We start from the raw sequence: 14,043 nt of genomic DNA on the forward strand, positions 1-14,043 counted from the left end.
TTAAACCAAACTACAAAATGGAAGAGCCTCTCTCTTCCTACTACTGCCAACTCACTTCCTGTTGCACTCTAGCGCCCTCAGGTTGGTATGGCCGTAAGTGAAGACTGCCGCAAAGAGAGGGCTATTTAGAGATCAGCCAATCTAATCGCCAGTACATTATATAAGTAGGAAAGAAAACCCAAAAGCTTAAAGCACCTGGTATTCCCAGTCGGTCTCTCATCCAAGTACTAACCAGACCTAAGCGTGCTAAGATTCAGAGATTGGGCATTGACTCCTTTTTTTTGTTTTTTTTGCAAGGTTATTATGTAATTTGTGAAATTTTCCAAAAAGTTTAAAGCACCTGGTATTCCAAGGCAGTCTCCCATCCATGTGCTAACCAGGCCCAAACCTGCTAATATTCAGAGATCGGGCATTGACTCTATTTTTTGGCAAAATTATTTTATACTAATTGAAAAATTTCCAAAAAGCTTACAGCACCTGGTATTCCCAGGCAGTCTTCAATCCAAGTACTAACCAGGCCCAAACCTGCTTAGCTTCCGAGATCAGACGAGATCGGGCATAGCCAGGTTGGTATGGCCGTAAGCGAAGACTGCCGCAAAGAGAGGGCTATTTAGAGATCATCCAATCTAATCGCCAGTACATTATATAAGTAGGAAAGAAAACCCAAAAGCTTAAAGCACCTGGTATTCCTAGCCGGTCTCTCATCCAAGTACTAACCACACCTAAGCCTGCTAAGATTCAGAGATTGGGCATTGACTCTTTTTTTTTTTTTTTTTTTTTTTTTTTTTGCAAAATTATTATATAATTTGTGAAATTTTCCAAAAAGCTTAAAGCACCTGGTATTCCCAGGCAGTCTCTCATCCAAGTACTAACCAGACCTAAGCCTGCTAAGATTCAGAGATTGGGCATTGACTCTTTTTTTTTTTTTTTGCAAGATTATTATATACTTTGTGAAATGTTCCAAAAAGTTTAAAGCACCTGGTATTCCCAGGCAGTCTCCCATCCATGTACTAACCAGGCCCAAACCTGCTAATATTCAGAGATTGGGCATTGACTCTATTGTTTGGCCAAATTATTATATACTAAGTGAAAAATTTCCAAAGAGCTTACAGCACCTGGTATTCCCAGGCGGTCTCCCATCCAAGTACTAACCAGGCCCAAACCTGCTTAACGTCTGAGATCAGACGAGATCGGGCATAGCCAGGTTGGTATGGCCGTAAGTGAAGACTGCTGCAAAGAGAGGGCTATTTAAAGATAATCCAATCTAATCGCCAGTACATTATATAAGTAGGAAAGAAAACCCAAAAGCTTAAAGCACCTGGTATTCCCAGCCGGTCTCTCATCCAAGTACTAACCAGACCTAAGCCTGCTAAGATTCAGAGATTGGGCATTGACTCTTTTTTTTTTTTTTTTTGCAAGATTATTATATAATTTGTGAAATTTTCCAAAAAGTTTAAAGCACCTGGTATTCCCAGGCAGTCTCCCATCCATGTACTAACCAGGCCCAAACCTGCTAATATTCAGAGATCGGGCATTGACTCTATTTTTTGGCAAAATGATTATATACTAAGTGAAAAATTTCCAAAAAGCTTACAGCACCTGGTATTCCCAGGCGGTCTCCAATCCAAGTACTAACCAGGCCCAAACCTGCTTAGCTTCTGAGATCAGACAAGATCGGGCATAGCCAGGTTGGTATGGCCGTTAGCGAAGACTGCCGCAAAGAGAGGGCTATTTAGAGATCAGCCAATCTAATCGCCAGTACATTATATACGTAGGTAAGAAAAACCAAAAGCTTAAAGCACCTGGTATTCCTAGCCGGTCTCTCATCCAAGTACTAACCAGACCTAAGCCTGCTAAGATTCAGAGATTGGGCATTGACCTTTTTTTTTTTTTTTTGCAAGATTATTATATAATTTGTGAAATTTTCCAAAAAATTTAAAGCACCTGGTATTCCCAGGCAGTCTCCCATCCATGTACTATCCAGGCCCAAACCTGCTAATATTCAGAGATCGGGCATTGACTCTATTTTTTGGCAAAATTATTATATACTAAGTGAAAAATTTCCAAAAAGCTTACAGCACCTGGTATTCCCACGCGGTCTCTCATCCAAGTACTAACCAGACCTAATCCTGCTAAGATTCAGAGATTGGGCATTGACTCCTTTTTTTTGTTTTTTTTGCAAGGTTATTATGTAATTTGTGAAATTTTCCAAAAAGTTTAAAGCACCTGGTATTCCAAGGCAGTCTCCCATCCATGTGCTAACCAGGCCCAAACCTGCTAATATTCAGAGATCGGGCATTGACTCTATTTTTTGGCAAAATTATTTTATACTAATTGAAAAATTTCCAAAAAGCTTACAGCACCTGGTATTCCCAGGCAGTCTTCAATCCAAGTACTAACCAGGCCCAAACCTGCTTAGCTTCCGAGATCAGACGAGATCGGGCATAGCCAGGTTGGTATGGCCGTAAGCGAAGACTGCCGCAAAGAGAGGGCTATTTAGAGATCATCCAATCTAATCGCCAGTACATTACAGTCGCCAGTACATTACAGTTTTTTTTACAGAAAAATTTCCAAAAAGCTTACAGCACCTGGTATTCCCAGGCGGTCTCCCATCCAAGTACTAACTAGGCCCAAACCTGCTTAGCATCCGAGATCAGACGAGATCAGGCATAGCTTTTTTTTTTTTTTTTTTTTTTTTTTTTTTATTCAAAAATTATTATATTACAACATTCCATAAATATTTTGTACATGAAAGTCTTATTTACTTTTAAAACAGTCATTTAACATTTTTTTTTAAAAGACTCAAATAAAAATTAAAAGCATTATTAACATACATTTTAAGAACAATCTAAGTAACATCTTTGCAATAATACATTAAAATGAAAATGTCATTTCAAAGAATGGATTCCCTTTTACAATTTTTTTTTTTTTTTTTTTTTTTTTTTTTTTTTTTACAAACACTTATTTTTCATCTTTTATATCATAGTAACCAAACAGAAAATTTAGAATAAAGCACATCTTTATCCTAAAAAAATTGCACACATGTATTTTTGCCACCACTCAATTAGTTTCATTGTCTTTAAAGAAAACATGTCTTGCTTCCCCCATTTCCAATTTTCCTCCTTTCCTTTAGCGCTTCTCTTCTTATTTTCTGCTTTTTAAGAACCTGTTGAATGTCTACTCCACCTTTTGTTCTTGCTTTTACACCTCTATTCAGTCTTTCTATTCCTTTATTTTCCAAACCAAGAATCCTCCCCCCATTTTCCACTTCTCTTACCTCCTGCAGTATCTTCATTCCCTTATCCTCATCCTTTTCTTGACCTTTTTCATAGTCCATCCCAGTCGTGTCCCCTTCTTCCTTTTCCTTAGAAAAGTCTTTGTTAATCAGATTTATTTCCTCTTTGTCTACCCCTTCTCCCGTCTCCATTCCTTGTTCTCCATCTTTGTTCTTTTCTTCATTCTCATCTTTGTTGGTTTCCTCCTCTTCCTCATTGTCCTGTTCATCTTCCTTTCCTTGAGTCTGCCGCAGTGAATCATTTAAATGCTCAGTTGCAGTATCTCCCATCACCTCCTGTACGTCCATATTTGTGTCCTCATTTACCTCATGTTCCATCTCACATCTGCATCTCATGATTGCTTTGTCGCAGCCTTGGCACCGTGGGACTTTGCAGTCCCGCGCATAATGCCCCTGCTCAAAACAGTCTCGACATTTGAATTGCGGACAGTCCTTTTTCTCATGTTCCACACTTACACAGATCCTGCATGTCTTCAATTGGTTGTCATGAATCACTCTGTAGTACTGCACTCCTTCTTCAGTCATGAACCTGGTATTATATGGCAAAGATGTCACTTCTTTTGGAAACTTTACCTTTAGAAAACGTGTTCCGTCCGCCACTGTTGTCCCCGGATGATATCTCCTTCTTAAAGGCAATATGGGAGTTACTCCCCAATCTATCAGTTTTTGAATGATTTCCTCATCTTCTATATAGCTGGGCAGACTCAAGAAAGATACCATCCTTTCTGTTGCACACAGTTTCCTTATCTCACATTCTTTTCCGTTAATCATGATTCCATTCAACAGTGAATCACAGTCCAACTCACTTTCCATAGTCATTTCAAATTCAATGTTTTTCTTTCTTCTTAGTCCGATCAGTTTCCAGTTCCTACTTTCTCTTCAACTGATTTAATTATCATTATTACTGTTGTGTTTTCTATATCTTTTACAGTCATTGTTAATGTTGCTTCTTTTCTGTATTGCCTCTGATACTTTGTTTGGTGGCTCAATTTCTTTATCATTTGCTGTCGTTGAGATAAATCATTTCTTTTTTCTTCAACTCCATTATTAGTTCCAGTACCTTCAGTTGCTTGTAGTTCTATTTTTCTGTCTTGTCCATTGGTGTTTCCATCTTGTTTTCTCCTTGAAACCACCTTTGCCCAAGTCTCATTTCTGCTTTAAGCATTCCCTTCATTCATATTCATTTCCATCTCGTCAGCAACATATCCAGATTCTCTGATCCCCATCTCATGTCCATTTGACAGTCCGTGTCCTTTGTCCATTAAATCTGTCATTTTGTTATATGAAACCCCAAACAGTATAAACTGTTTGGGGTTAAAAAAAAAAAACACTAACTAATATAAACTCAACACAAACAAAAAAACAAACCAAACAAACAAACAAACTAATAAAATTAAACCAAACTACAAAATGGAAGAGCCTCTCTCTTCCTACTACTGCCAACTCACTTCCTGTTGCACTCTAGCGCCCTCAGGTTGGTATGGCCGTAAGTGAAGACTGCCGCAAAGAGAGGGCTATTTAGAGATCAGCCAATCTAATCGCCAGTACATTATATAAGTAGGAAAGAAAACCCAAAAGCTTAAAGCACCTGGTATTCCCAGTCGGTCTCTCATCCAAGTACTAACCAGACCTAAGCGTGCTAAGATTCAGAGATTGGGCATTGACTCCTTTTTTTTGTTTTTTTTGCAAGGTTATTATGTAATTTGTGAAATTTTCCAAAAAGTTTAAAGCACCTGGTATTCCAAGGCAGTCTCCCATCCATGTGCTAACCAGGCCCAAACCCGCTAATATTCAGAGATCGGGCATTGACTCTATTTTTTGGCAAAATTATTTTATACTAATTGAAAAATTTCCAAAAAGCTTACAGCACCTGGTATTCCCAGGCAGTCTTCAATCCAAGTACTAACCAGGCCCAAACCTGCTTAGCTTCCGAGATCAGACGAGATCGGGCATAGCCAGGTTGGTATGGCCGTAAGCGAAGACTGCCGCAAAGAGAGGGCTATTTAGAGATCATCCAATCTAATCGCCAGTACATTATATAAGTAGGAAAGAAAACCCAAAAGCTTAAAGCACCTGGTATTCCTAGCCGGTCTCTCATCCAAGTACTAACCACACCTAAGCCTGCTAAGATTCAGAGATTGGGCATTGACTCTTTTTTTTTTTTTTTTTTTTTTTTTTTTTTTTGCAAAATTATTATATAATTTGTGAAATTTTCCAAAAAGCTTAAAGCACCTGGTATTCCCAGGCAGTCTCTCATCCAAGTACTAACCAGACCTAAGCCTGCTAAGATTCAGAGATTGGGCATTGACTCTTTTTTTTTTTTTTTGCAAGATTATTATATACTTTGTGAAATGTTCCAAAAAGTTTAAAGCACCTGGTATTCCCAGGCAGTCTCCCATCCATGTACTAACCAGGCCCAAACCTGCTAATATTCAGAGATTGGGCATTGACTCTATTGTTTGGCCAAATTATTATATACTAAGTGAAAAATTTCCAAAGAGCTTACAGCACCTGGTATCCCCAGGCGGTCTCCCATCCAAGTACTAACCAGGCCCAAACCTGCTTAGCTTCCGAGATCAGACGAGATCGGGCATAGCTTTTTTTTTTTTTTATTCAAAAATTGTCATATTACAACATTCCATAAATATTTTGCACAATAAAGTCTTATTTCCTTTTAAAACAGTCTTTTAACATTTTTTTTTCTAAAAAAGACTCAAATCAATATTAAAAGAATAATTAACATACATTTTAAAAACAATCAAAATCATATTTTTGCAATAATACATTAAAATGAAAATATGTCATTTCAAGGAATTGATTCCCTTTTACACTTTTTTTTACAAACACTTATTTTTCATCTTTCATATTATAGTAACAAAACAGAACATTTAGAATAAGACACATCTTTATCCTAAAAAAATTGCACACTTGTATTTTTGTCTTCTTTTGTTTGACCATGTTTCTTCTGCTCCATTTAATAAACCTTGCAATGTTTAAGATGCAATTTAAAAAACACTCATTCTTGACATTTATTAAAATAGCAACCCCTCTTTTCCTTCAAATATCACAATTACTATGCATTTCTCCATTCCACAATTTTCTAATTTCATGACTTATTTTATCTTCCCACCTCATTCCTTGTAGACATAACATATCACTCTTTTTAGTCAGACACATCAATATTTCAAACCTTAGACTTTGGGATAAGTCTCTAGCCTTCAATGAAACAATACTTAGATAACTCATTAAGGAAAACACAGGATAAACCAATAACCACCACTCAATTAGTTCCATTGTCTTTAAAGAAAACATGTCTTGCTTCCCCCATTTCCACTTTTCCTCCTTTCCTTTAGCGCTTCTCTTCTTATTTTCTGCTTTTTAAGAACCTGTTGAATGTCTACTCCACCTTTTGTTCTTGCTTTTACACCTCTATTCAGTCTTTCTATTCCTTTATTTTCCAAACCAAAAATCCTCCCCCCATTTTCCACTTCTCTTACCTCCGGCAGTATCTTCATTCCCTTATCCTCATCCTTTTCTTGACCTTTTTCATAGTCCATCCCAGTCGTGTCCACTTCTTCCTTTTCCTTAGAAAAGTCTTTGTTAATCAGATTTATTTCCTCTTTGTCTACTCCTTCTCCCGTCTCCATTTCTTGTTCTCCATCTTTGTTCTTTTCTTCATTCTCATCTTTGTTGGTTTCCTCCTCCTCCTCATTGTCCTGTTCCTCTTCCTCTCCTTGAGTCTGCCGCAGTGAATCATTTAAATGCTCAGTTGCAGTATCTCCCATCACCTCCTGTACGTCCATATTTGTGTCCTCATTTACCTTATGTTCCATCTCACATCTGCATCTCATGATTGCTTTGTCGCAGCCTTGGCACCGTGGGACTTTGCAGTCCCGCGCATAATGCCCCTGCTCAAAACAGTCTCGACATTTGAATTGTGGACAGTCCTTTTTCTCATGTTCCACACTTACACAGATCCTGCATGTCTTCAATTGGTTGTCATGAATCACTCTGTAGTACTGCACTCCTTCTTCAGTCATGAACCTGGTATTATATGGCAAAGATGTCACTTCTTTTGGAAACTTTACCTTTATAAAACGTGTTCCGTCCGCCACTGTTGTCCCCGGATGATATCTCCTTCTTAGAGGCAATATGGGAGTTACTCCCCAATCTATCAGTTTTTGAATGATTTCCTCATCTTCTATATAGCTGGGCAGACTCAAGAAAGATACCATCCTTTCTGTTGCACACAGTTTCCTTATCTCACATTCTTTTCCGTTCATCATGATTCCATTCAACACTGAATCACAGTCCAACTCACTTTCCATAGTCATTTCAAATTCATTGTTATTCTTTCTTCTTAGTCCGATCAGTTTTCCAATTCCTACTTTCTCTTCAACTGATTTAATTATCATTATTACTGTTGTGTTTTCTATATCTTTTACAGTCATTGTTAATGTTGCTTCTTTTCTGTATTGCCTCTGATACTTTGTTTGGTGGCTCAATTTCTTTATCATTTGCTGTGGTTGAGATAAATCATTTCTTTTTTCTTCACCTCCATTATTAGTTCCAGTACCTTCAGTTGTTTGTAGTTCTATTTTTCTGTCTTGTCCATTGGTTTTTCCATCTTCTTTTCTCCTTGAAACCACCTTTGCCCAAGTCTCATTCCTGCTTTCAGCATTCCCTTCATTCATATTCCTTTCCATCTCGTCAGCAACATATCCAGATTCTCTGATCCCCATCTCATGTCCATTTGACAGTCCGTGTCCTTTGTCCATTAAATCTGTCATTTTGTTGTATGAAACCCCAAACAGTATAAACTGTTTGGGGTTAAAAAAACACTAACTAATATAAACTCAACACAAACAAAAAAACAAACCAACTAATAAAACTAAACCAAACTACAAAATGGAAGAGCCTCTCTCTTCCTACTACTGCCAACTCACTTCCTGTTGCACTCTAGCGCCCTCAGGTTGGTATGGCCGTAAGCTAAGACTGCCGCAAAGAGAGGGCTATTTAGAGATCAGCCAATCTAATTGCCAGTACATTATATAAGTAAGAAAGAAAACCCAAAAGCTTAAAGTACCTGGCATTCCTAGCCGGTCTCTCATCCAAGTACTAACCAGACCTAATCCTGCTAAGATTCAGAGATTGGGCATTGACTCTTTTTTTTTTTTTTTTTTTTGCAAGATTATTATATAATTTGTGAAATTTTCCAAAAAGTTTAAAGCACCTGGTATTCCCAGGCAGTCTCCCATCCATGTACTAACCAGGCCCAAAACTGCTAATATTCAGAGATCGGGCATTGACTCTATTGTTTGGCCAAATTATTATATACTAAGTGAAAAATTTCCAAAAAGCTTACAGCACCTGGTATTCCCAGGCGGTCTCCCATCCAAGTACTAACTATGCCCAAACCTGCTTAGCATCCGAGATCAGACGAGATCAGGCATAGCCAGGTTGGTATGGCCGTAAGTGAAGACTGCCGCAAAGAGAAGGCTATTTAGAGATCAGCCAATCTAATCGCCAGTACATTATATAAGTAGGAAAGAAAACCCAAAAGCTTAAAGCACCTGGTATTCCCAGCCGGTCTCTCATCCAAGTACTAACCAGACCTAAGCGTGCTAAGATTCAGAGATTGGGCATTGACTCCTTTTTCTTTGTTTTTTTTGCAAGGTTATTATGTAATTTGTGAAATTTTCCAAAAAGTTTAAAGCACCTGGTATTCCAAGGCAGTCTCCCATCCATGTGCTAACCAGGCCCAAACCTGCTAATATTCAGAGATCGGGCATTGACTCTATTTTTTGGCAAAATTATTTTATACTAAGTGAAAAATTTCCAAAAAGCTTACAGCACCTGGTATTCCCAGGCAGTCTTCAATCCAAGTACTAACCAGGCCCAAACCTGCTTAGCTTCCGAGATCAGACGAGATCGGGCATAGCCAGGTTGGTATGGCCGTAAGCGAAGACTGCCGCAAAGAGAGGGCTATTTAGAGATCATCCAATCTAATCGCCAGTACATTATATAAGTAGGAAAGAAAACCCAAAAGCTTAAAGCACCTGGTATTCCTAGCCGGTCTCTCATACAAGTACTAACCAGACTTAAGCCTGCTAAGATTCAGAGATTGGGCATTGACTCTTTTTTTTTTTTTGCTAAATTATTATATAATTTGTGAAATTTTCCAAAAAGCTTAAAGCACCTGGTATTCCCAGGCAGTCTCTCATCCAAGTACTAACCAGACCTAAGCCTGCTAAGATTCAGAGATTGGGCATTGACCTTTATTTTTTTTTTTTGCAAGATTATTATATAATTTGTGAAATTTTCCAAAAAATTTAAAGCACCTGGTATTCCCAGGCAGTCTCCCATCCATGTACTAACCAGGCCCAAACCTGCTAATATTCAGAAATCGGGCATTGACTCTATTTTTTTGGCAAAATTATTATATACTAAGTGAAAATTTTCCAAAATGTTTAAAGCACCTGGTATTCCCAGGCAGTCTCCCATCCATGTACTAACCAGACCCAAACCTGCTAATATTCAGAGACCGGCATTGACTCTATTTTTTGGCAAAATTATTATATACTAAGTGAAAAATTTCCAAAAAGCTTACAGCACCTGGTATTCCCAGGCGGTCTTCCATCCAAGTATTAACCAGGCCCAAACCTGCTTAGCTTCCGAGATCAGACGAGATCGGGCATAGCCAGGTTGGTATGGCCGTAAGCGAAGACTGCCGCAAAGAGAGGGCTATTTAGAGATCAGCCAATCTAATCGCCAGTACATTATATGAGTAGGAAAGAAAACCCAAAAGCTTAAAGCACCTGGTATTCCTAGCCGGTCTCTCATCCAAGTACTAACCAGACCTAAGCCTGCTAAGATTCAGAGATTGGGCATTGACTCTTTTTTTTTTTTTTTTTTTGCAAAATTATTATATAATTTGTGAAATTTTCCAAAAAGTTTAAAGCACCTGGTATTCCCAGGCAGTGTCCCATCCACATACTAACCAGGCCCAAACCTGCTAATATTCAGAAATCGGGCATTGACTCTATTTTTTGGCAAAATTATTATATACTAAGTGAAAATTTTCCAAAAAGTTTAAAGCACCTGGTATTCCCAGGCAGTCTCCCATCCATGTACTAACCAGACCCAAACCTGCTAATATTCAGAGACCGGCATTGACTCTATTTTTTGGCAAAATTATTATATACTAAGTGAAAAATTTCCAAAAAGCTTACAGCACCTGGGATTCCCAGGCGGTCTCCCATCCAAGTAGTAACCAGGCCCAAACCTGCTTAGCTTCTGAGATCAGACGAGATCGGGCATAGCCAGGTTGGTATGGCCGTAAGCGAAGACTGCCGCAAAGAGAGGGCTATTTAGAGATCAGCCAATCTAATCGCCAGTTCATTATATGAGTAGGAAAGAAAACCCAAAAGCTTAAAGCACCTGGTATTCCTAGCCGGTCTCTCATCCAAGTACTAACCAGACCTAAGCCTGCTAAGATTCAGAGATTGGGCATTGACTCTTTTTTTTTTTTTTTTTTTTGCAAAATTATTATATAATTTGTGAAATTTTCCAAAAAGTTTAAAGCACCTGGTATTCCCAGGCAGTGTCCCATCCATATACTAACCAGGCCCAAACCTGCTAATATTCAGAAATCGGGCATTGACTCTATTTTTTGGCAAAATTATTATATACTAAGTGAAAAATTTCCAAAAAGATTAAAGCACCTGGTATTCCCAGGCGGTCTCCCATCCAAGTACTAACCAGGCCCAAACCTGCTTAGCTTCTGAGATCAGACGAGATCGGGCATAGCCAGGTTGGTATGGCCGTAAGCGAAGACTGCCGCAAAGAGAGGGCTATTTAGAGATCAGCCAATCTAATCGCCAGTACATTATATAAGTAGGAAAGAAAACCCAAAAGCTTAAAGCACCTGGTATTCCTAGCCGGTCTCTCATCCAAGTACTAACCAGACCTAAGCCTGCTAAGATTCAGAGATTGGGCATTGACTCTTTTTTTTTTTTTTTTTTGCAAAATTATTATATAATTTGTGAAATTTTCCAAAAAGCTTAAAGCACCTGGTATTCCCAGGCAGTCTCTCATCCAAGTACTAACCAGACCTAAGCCTGCTAAGATTCAGAGATTGGGCATTGACTCTTTTTTTTTTTTTTTTTGCAAGATTATTATATACTTTGTGAAATGTTCCAAAAAGTTTAAAGCACCTGGTATTCCCAGGCAGTCTCCCATCCATGTACTAACCAGGCCCAAACCTGCTAATATTCAGAGATCGGGCATTGACTCTATTGTTTGGCCAAATTATTATATACTAAGTGAAAAATTTTCAAAAAGCTTACAGCACCTGGTATTCCCAGGCAGTCTTCAATCCAAGTACTAACCAGGCCCAAACCTGCTTAGCTTCCGAGATCAGACGAGATCGGGCATAGCCAGGTTGGCATGGCCGCAAGCGAAGACTGCCGCAAAGAGAGGGCTATTTAGAGATCATCCAATCTAATCGCCAGTACATTATATAAGTAGGAAAGACAACCCAAAAGCTAAAAGCACCTGGTATTCCCAGCCGGTCTCTCATCCAAGTACTAACCAGACCTAAGCCTGCTAAGATTCAGAGATTGGGCATTGACTCTTTTTTTTTTTTTTTTTTTGCAAGATTATTATGTAATTTGTGAAATTTTCAAAAAAGTTTAAAGCACCTGGTATTCCCAGGCAGTCTCCTATCCATGTACTAACCAGGCCCAAACCTGCTAATATTCAGAGATCGGGCATTGACTCTATTTTTTGGCAAAATTATTATATACTAAGTGAAAAATTTCCAAAAAGCTTACAGCACCTGGTATTCCCAGGCGGTCTCCAATCCAAGTACTAACCAGGCCCAAACCTGCTTAGCTTCTGAGATCAGACAAGATCGGGCATAGCCAGGTTGGTATGGCCGTAAGCGAAGACTGCTGCAAAGAGAGGGCTATTTAGAGATCAGCCAATCTAATCGCCAGTACATTATATAAGTAAGAAAGAAAACCCAAAAGCTTAAAGTACCTGGCATTCCTAGCCGGTCTCTCATCCAAGTACTAACCAGACCTAATCCTGCTAAGATTCAGAGATTGGGCATTGACTCTTTTTTTTTTTTTTTTGCAAGATTATTATATAATTTGTGAAATTTTCCAAAAAGTTTAAAGCACCTGGTATTCCCAGGCAGTCTCCCATCCATGTCCTAACCAGGCCCAAACCTGCTAATATTCAGAGATCGGGCATTGACTCTATTTTTTGGCAAAATTATTATATGCTAAGTGAAAAATTTCCAAAAAGCTTACAGCACCTGGTATTCCCAGGCAGTCTCTCATCCAAGTACTAACCAGACCTAAGCCTGCTAAGATTCAGAGATTGGGCATTGACCTTTTTTTTTGCAAAATTATTATATAATTTGTGAAATTTTCCAAAAAATTTAAAGCACCTGGTATTCCCAGGCAGTCTCCCATCCATGTACTAACCAGGCCCAAACCTGCTAATATTCAGAGATCGGGCATTGACTCTATTTTTTTTGGCAAAATTATTATATACTAAGTGAAAAATTTCCAAAAAGCTTACAGCACCTGGTATTCCCACGCGGTCTCCCATCCAAGTACTAACCAGGCCCAAACCTGCTTAGCTTCCGAGATCAGACGAGATCGGGCATAGCCAGGTTGGTATGGCCGTAAGCGAAGACTGCCGCAAAGAGAGGGCTATTTAGAGATCAGCCAATCTAATCGCCAGTACATTATATACGTAGGTAAGAAAAACCAAAAGCTTAAAGCACCTGGTATTCCTAGCCGGTCTCTCATCCAAGTACTAACCAGACCTAAGCCTGCTAAGATTCAGAGATTGGGCATTGACTCTTTTTTTTTTTTTTTTGCAAGATTATTATATACTTTGTGAAATGTTCCAAAAAGTTTAAAGCACCTGGTATTCCCAGGCAGTCTCCCATCCATGTACTAACCATGCCCAAACCTGCTAATATTCAGAGATCGGGCATTGACTCTATTGTTTGGCCAAATTATTATATACTAAGTGAAAAATTTCCAAAGAGCTTACAGCACCTGGTATTCCCAGGCGGTCTCCCATCCAAGTACTAACCAGGCCCAAACCTGCTTAGCTTCCGAGATCAGACGAGATCGGGCATAGCCAGGTTGGTATGGCCGTAAGCGAAGACTGCCGCAAAGAGAGGGCTATTTAGAGATCAGCCAATCTAATCGCCAGTACATTATATAAGTAAGAAAGAAAACCCAAAAGCTTAAAGTACCTGGCATTCCTAGCCGGTCTCTCATCCAAGTACTAACCAGACCTAATCCTGCTAAGATTCAGAGATTGGGCATTGACTCTTTTTTTTTTTTTTTTTTTTTGCAAGATTATTATATAATTTGTGAAATTTTCCAAAAAGTTTAAAGCACCTGGTATTCCCAGGCAGTCTCCCATCCATGTACTAACCAGGCCCAAAACTGCTAATATTCAGAGATCGGGCATTGACTCTATTGTTTGGCCAAATTATTATATACTAAGTGAAAAATTTCCAAAAAGCTTACAGCACCTGGTATTCCCAGGCGGTCTCCCATCCAAGTACTAACTAGGCCCAAACCTGCTTAGCATCCGAGATCAGACGAGATCAGGCATAGCCAGGTTGGTATGGCCGTAAGTGAAGACTGCCGCAAAGAGAGGGCTATTTAGAGATCAGCCAATCTAATCGCCAGTACATTATATAAGTAGGAAAG

General features: G+C 38.9%; 13 non-coding genes and 2 pseudogenes across 13 annotated transcripts; all 15 read right to left on the minus strand.

Annotated features, from left to right (window-relative positions):
- Positions 1-465: 465 nt before the first annotated feature.
- Positions 466-584, minus strand: LOC127947572 (5S ribosomal RNA). Its single transcript, XR_008151370.1, has one exon. It is a non-coding gene; the product is annotated as a 5S ribosomal RNA (ribosomal RNA).
- A 519-nt stretch (positions 585-1,103) lies between these two features.
- Positions 1,104-1,222, minus strand: LOC127947590 (5S ribosomal RNA). Its single transcript, XR_008151387.1, has one exon. It is a non-coding gene; the product is annotated as a 5S ribosomal RNA (ribosomal RNA).
- A 365-nt stretch (positions 1,223-1,587) lies between these two features.
- On the minus strand, positions 1,588-1,706 carry LOC127947782 (uncharacterized; annotated as a pseudogene).
- A 645-nt stretch (positions 1,707-2,351) lies between these two features.
- On the minus strand, positions 2,352-2,470 carry LOC127947573 (5S ribosomal RNA). Its single transcript, XR_008151371.1, has one exon. It is a non-coding gene; the product is annotated as a 5S ribosomal RNA (ribosomal RNA).
- A 2,683-nt stretch (positions 2,471-5,153) lies between these two features.
- On the minus strand, positions 5,154-5,272 carry LOC127947574 (5S ribosomal RNA). The gene has a single exon (XR_008151372.1). It is a non-coding gene; the product is annotated as a 5S ribosomal RNA (ribosomal RNA).
- A 3,381-nt stretch (positions 5,273-8,653) lies between these two features.
- Positions 8,654-8,772, minus strand: LOC127947784 (uncharacterized; annotated as a pseudogene).
- A 367-nt stretch (positions 8,773-9,139) lies between these two features.
- On the minus strand, positions 9,140-9,258 carry LOC127947575 (5S ribosomal RNA). The gene has a single exon (XR_008151373.1). It is a non-coding gene; the product is annotated as a 5S ribosomal RNA (ribosomal RNA).
- Positions 9,259-9,898: 640 nt separating this feature from the next.
- Positions 9,899-10,017, minus strand: LOC127947533 (5S ribosomal RNA). The gene has a single exon (XR_008151332.1). It is a non-coding gene; the product is annotated as a 5S ribosomal RNA (ribosomal RNA).
- A 503-nt stretch (positions 10,018-10,520) lies between these two features.
- Positions 10,521-10,639, minus strand: LOC127947609 (5S ribosomal RNA). The gene has a single exon (XR_008151405.1). It is a non-coding gene; the product is annotated as a 5S ribosomal RNA (ribosomal RNA).
- Positions 10,640-11,007: 368 nt separating this feature from the next.
- LOC127947679 (5S ribosomal RNA) lies at positions 11,008-11,126 on the minus strand. The gene has a single exon (XR_008151472.1). It is a non-coding gene; the product is annotated as a 5S ribosomal RNA (ribosomal RNA).
- Positions 11,127-11,636: 510 nt separating this feature from the next.
- LOC127947680 (5S ribosomal RNA) lies at positions 11,637-11,755 on the minus strand. Its single transcript, XR_008151473.1, has one exon. It is a non-coding gene; the product is annotated as a 5S ribosomal RNA (ribosomal RNA).
- A 367-nt stretch (positions 11,756-12,122) lies between these two features.
- LOC127947698 (5S ribosomal RNA) lies at positions 12,123-12,241 on the minus strand. The gene has a single exon (XR_008151491.1). It is a non-coding gene; the product is annotated as a 5S ribosomal RNA (ribosomal RNA).
- Positions 12,242-12,879: 638 nt separating this feature from the next.
- Positions 12,880-12,998, minus strand: LOC127947902 (5S ribosomal RNA). The gene has a single exon (XR_008151652.1). It is a non-coding gene; the product is annotated as a 5S ribosomal RNA (ribosomal RNA).
- A 364-nt stretch (positions 12,999-13,362) lies between these two features.
- LOC127947872 (5S ribosomal RNA) lies at positions 13,363-13,481 on the minus strand. The gene has a single exon (XR_008151623.1). It is a non-coding gene; the product is annotated as a 5S ribosomal RNA (ribosomal RNA).
- Positions 13,482-13,850: 369 nt separating this feature from the next.
- LOC127947681 (5S ribosomal RNA) lies at positions 13,851-13,969 on the minus strand. The gene has a single exon (XR_008151474.1). It is a non-coding gene; the product is annotated as a 5S ribosomal RNA (ribosomal RNA).
- Between the last annotated feature and the right edge of the window lie 74 nt (positions 13,970-14,043).

The sequence above is a fragment of the Carassius gibelio genome, chromosome A25 (assembly GCF_023724105.1).
Source record: "Carassius gibelio isolate Cgi1373 ecotype wild population from Czech Republic chromosome A25, carGib1.2-hapl.c, whole genome shotgun sequence".
In the NCBI taxonomy this organism is placed as follows: domain Eukaryota; kingdom Metazoa; phylum Chordata; class Actinopteri; order Cypriniformes; family Cyprinidae; genus Carassius; species Carassius gibelio.